Source organism: Alligator mississippiensis, chromosome 6 (genome assembly GCF_030867095.1).
Source record: "Alligator mississippiensis isolate rAllMis1 chromosome 6, rAllMis1, whole genome shotgun sequence".
Classification (NCBI taxonomy): Eukaryota; Metazoa; Chordata; order Crocodylia; family Alligatoridae; genus Alligator; species Alligator mississippiensis.
This window is the reverse complement of record NC_081829.1, coordinates 44,491,643-44,496,255: the sequence shown is the minus strand read 5'-3', so window position 1 is coordinate 44,496,255 and position 4,613 is coordinate 44,491,643. Positions and strand designations below refer to the sequence as shown.

Sequence of the window (4,613 nt, the reverse complement as noted above, 5' to 3'; positions counted from 1 at the left end):
CTTTATGGCTGCATGCCAGTGCCGATTTGCTGGCCCACACCCTGAGACTGGGATAAAAGGCCCAGCAGAAGAGCAACTCAGGGGGCTGGAATTGAGTTCCCTGATGGGCCCAGAGTGGCCTCAGTACGGAGCCCCACTGAAGGGACATGGTGGCTGTCCCAGGAAGGAGCTTTCCCAGACAAGACTCAGTGACTCACTGGAAGGAGCACCTTGGACATCGGACATCTCCAGCTGAGATTGGACCCAGATGGGACATGAAGGGACAAGAAGAGATGGACGTCTGAGCCACAACAATTGTAGAGACAAGAGAGAGAGAGAGGCACCAGGGAGCAAGGTAACCTGGGGTCAGGAAGCTGCTTAGGTGGGACCAAGTACAGTTGGGAAAAACTCAGATGAAGTAACATCCCAATCTGACCAACATAAATTCAGAGGACTGGAACACCAGGGTTTATACTGTACACACTTTAACAATCTGGAGACAACATCTTTGGTTGTCGTTAGGCAGAGTGTAGGGGAGGCAGAGCCCCAAGTATGAAATATAGTTGGGAAGATTGAAGGAAAGTACCAGGAAGGGCAGGACAAACCATCTTCCTCCCAATTGAAATAATTCATTTCAGTAAGATGTGACAGACGAGACCCCCTGGGGAACCTTCTAAGATCTCAGTAACAAACTTGTCTCTTCCTTAAGCAATGGCAAAACCAGAAAAAGCCCTATGGACACAACGCATGGGTGAACAGCACAGGAGACTACACTTAGGTATGTATATAATGGAAATAATTGTTAAATACAGTTATGGCCTGTTGTAAGAAAGTCCAAATACTTTGATTCTCATATTATAGTAGACAGAGATACTACTCATTGTACAATACACATTTATCTATTTATTTATTTATTTTGGCAGGAGTGAAACCTGGCAGAGGAGTATGATAAGGGAGGAAGAAGATGAGTCTTCTTTTTCTTTCAGCAACATGCCCAAGTTTTTTTGTAACTACTGTGATACATACCTCACCTATGACTCCCCTTCTGTAAGAAAGACCAACTGCCCTGGCCATAAACACAATGAGAATCTGAAATATTACTATAAAAATGGATGGAAAAACAATCTCAGAGCCTGATTGATAAAATAACCACTCCATTTCAGCAAGGCAAACTCCCACCTACTCCATTCTCAGCTCCACCTCCAGCAGGAGGCATGATACCACCTCCTCCCAGTATCCCTGGCCCTCCACAACCTGGCATGATGCCAGCTTCCCATATGGGTGCACCTCTAATGATACCAATGATGGACCCATCTCCACCAGGAATGATGCCAGTTGGACCTGCTCCAGGAATGAGGCCACGTATAGGAGGACACATGCCAATGATGCCAGGCCCACCGATGTTGAGATCTCCATCCAGACCCATGATGGTGCCAACCAGGCAAGGAATGACCTGTCCTGACAAATAAAGGTAGAAGCTGAGCTTCTCTTTTCCCTTTTTATTTCCAATTGTTTATGTTCTTCCTACAGTGCTACCTACAACTCTAGGATTTTGCATTAAAAGAGTGTGCTAAAAAGACCTGCCACCTCTTCAGTTTGCAAAAGGCCTGATAGGGACATGTAGATCAAGACTCATTCATTGTAACTGTTTTTCTCCATTTGAAATGTAACAATAAAAAGTTCATGGTGGTTTAGGTATTTCTTGCTTGCTTGCTTGCTTGCTTTTTGCTTTCTTGCTTTATTTCAAGATGGCCACCGACAGGTGAAGCCCTTCTGAGCCTCCTGCACCTCAGGTGCCTTCTGCGCATTCCTCCACTCTCTCTGCCCCCCCTGTTCCTCTCCCCACCCCACCCCCAAACCTCGCCTCTTCCCAGCCTGTGCTTGGGGCCCCCCTCCCTGCCCCTTCTCCACACTTTATGAGTTTTTTTCTCCTGGGCTCTGGCAGCCTCATTTGCCTCTGCCCCTCCCCCACCCCTGCCTGAGTTCACCCTGTGATTCCTGCTGCCTCCCTCCTCCAGAGCCCCTTACCTTGGTCCCTTCCATCTCCCCCTGCCTTAGGGATTGCCCTGAGCCCCTGCAGGGTTGCTCTGCCCCCCCTCAGGCCAATTTTGGGACATTTTCAGCCCCCTCCCAGTCCCAGTCCCCGGCATCAGCCTGAGACTTTTTTTTTTTCTCTCCCTCCCGGGAGAAAGTTAACCCTTTCCTGCCGGGATGACTGCCAGCAGCCAGGGCACTTGGCATGGGGATGTGTCTGCAGACCTTCCCCTCACCCCTGGCCTGCGGGTGCACGCCCCTCTCCACATCAGGGTGGAGGACTGCGCCGGAGCTCTGGTGGACCTGCTGGGATGCCAGAGAGTCCAGTATGCCTCCCGGGTTAATTCAGTGCCCACTGTATATTTGAGCTCTCCCAACCTGGTGACGGAGGTGTGTGCAGTGGGGCTGGAAGTCTCGGGGGTCCACCACTTGGTCACAACCATGGAGACCCTGGCAGTGTGGGTGGTGGCCTCCAACGTGTCCCCGCACCTGTCAGACCGGGACCTCACCAACGCACTCAAGCACTATGGTGACCTCAGCAGCCCCTGGCGCAGGCTGACCATGGGGAGTAGGGACCCCAAGCTGAGACACGTCCTGTCCTTCCGGAGGCAGGCATTCATGCTCCTCAAGGGTGACACCCAGAAACTGCCTCCCTCCTTGACCTTGTCTTGGAAAGGAGGAGCTACATAGTGTATTTCTCCCAGGGTGGGAATTCCTGCTGCCGCTGCGGCGGCAGCTCCCACCTAGCTACCCAGTGCCCATTAGGGCAGTCAGCCGGGGCACCAGCTGCTGCACCCGCCCAGAAGGATGGTGCATCCACCTCTGGTGTGGGACCCTCATCAAAGGGTGGGGTTGGGGGATTTGCCAGGCCCCCCTCCACCCCTGCTTCATCCGAGGGGCTTGACCCCTCTGACAGTGGCATGCCACCCAGGGGGGGGTCTGGGACATCCTCCCAGGTTTCTCACGCCCCTGTTGTGGTGGATCCCCTGCCCGGTGGACAGGCTGGGGAGTCCTCCCAGTCCCTTCCTGTCCCAGTTCCACCTGGGGTGGCTAGTGTCTCAGGTGCTGGGGCCCCGTCAGGTGTAGCACCTGAGACCTCCCCTTGACCTCCCTCCACCCCTGCCTCAACTGAGGTGGTGGACCCAGAGGTGGTGAACTCCAATAGCCTGGCCCTCCCCCTACAGGGAAGGTGCCAGCTACTCCCAAAAAGGCTAAGAGCAAGAGGCAAAAAGGAGCATCTAAAGGAACTCCTGCCCCTTTGGGGCCTGCCTCGAACAGCACCGGGGAAAAGGCAGCCAGGGAACCTGAGCCCACTCTGCCTGCCCCCCCCAGAAATCCTGCCACCTCACGTCACAACTGAGGGTGTCCAAGAGACATCTGGCAACCCCTCGCCTCCATCCCAGCTAGTGGGGCATGTGAGCGGCAAGGCAAGGGAAGAGTGCCTGCTTCCCGAGCAGCAGCAGGCACGGGAGACAGTAGAGGGTCCTGCCACCCCACCGCCCACTCCCCTGCCCGCCGAGGCCAATGAGGAGAAGATGGAGTGAATGCCCTCTGAGTGCCGCAAGCAGCCCCGGGAGCGGGATGACATCTCCCCCTCAAAGCGGATGGGGATCGATCTCCCAGAGATGGTCCTCAACCCAGATACAGAGGGGGGCCTGCTAGGGAGCCTGGCCATTGAGGGCACTTTCACCGGTCTCACCGGGAAGTCCCCTCCCAGAGTACAGCCTCGCTGGTTCTCGGTCAGCAATATCCAACTCCTTCTGGAGAAACCCCCCTGGGTGGCCCCCAGCTATGGAGATCTCCTCAGCCTCTTGGACCAGACCAAGGGCCAGAGGAACGTGGCCGAGAGTATCTGGCAATGGTGCCCGGACCCCGTGCAGTTTGTCTGCGCCGCTAGCGATGCAGAGAGGCTCATGCAACAGGAGCCGGGTACGCATCAACATGCCTTCTGGCTCGAGAAGCTGGTGACCCAGGTGAGGGAGGTGTGAGGCCGAGGCGGGCCCACAGAATAGGGTAGGGCAACGCAAGGTCTTCCCATCTCTGCGGTTTTTGCCCAGATCTGTCACCTTCTCTCCCACTGGTACCCTGCCTACCCTTCCTCTCTCTTCTCCTGCTCATGGCGGGGGTTACCACAATTTCCTCACTCAACACCAATGGCTGCAGAGACCCAGTGAAGTGGACGGCAGTCCTGGAGGGCTTGCAGCAAAAGTAACTGGTGATCGCCTTCCTCCAGGAGGCTCACAGCGATGTGCATGTTCAAGCTGAATGGCACACTGCCTGGAGAGGTCGCTGTTTCCTGAACCACGGCACCAACCTCGGCGCAGGAGTGGTGACCCTCCTCTTGCCACAGCTGCGGTACGACTTGGCGGTGGCACAAGAGGTCGTCCCCGGCCAGTTGCTGACCATCCACATCACCCTGGCACACCAGAGCCTGCTTCTCATCAATGTCTACGCGCCCACCAATGGGAGACAGAGGGTCGCCTTCGTAGAGACCCTGGGCTACCTCCTGCGTGACGCCAGGGAGAAGGATGACCTGCTCCTCGTGGGTGGGGACTTCAATTGCACTGTTGACACGCTGCTAGACCGGACGTGTCAGAGCT

At 55.3% G+C, this 4,613-nt stretch overlaps 1 pseudogene; it reads left to right on the top strand.

The window, feature by feature from the left end:
* Nucleotides 1-969: 969 nt before the first annotated feature.
* LOC102570146 (U1 small nuclear ribonucleoprotein C-like) lies at nt 970-1,448 on the top strand (annotated as a pseudogene).
* Nucleotides 1,449-4,613: the final 3,165 nt, after the last annotated feature.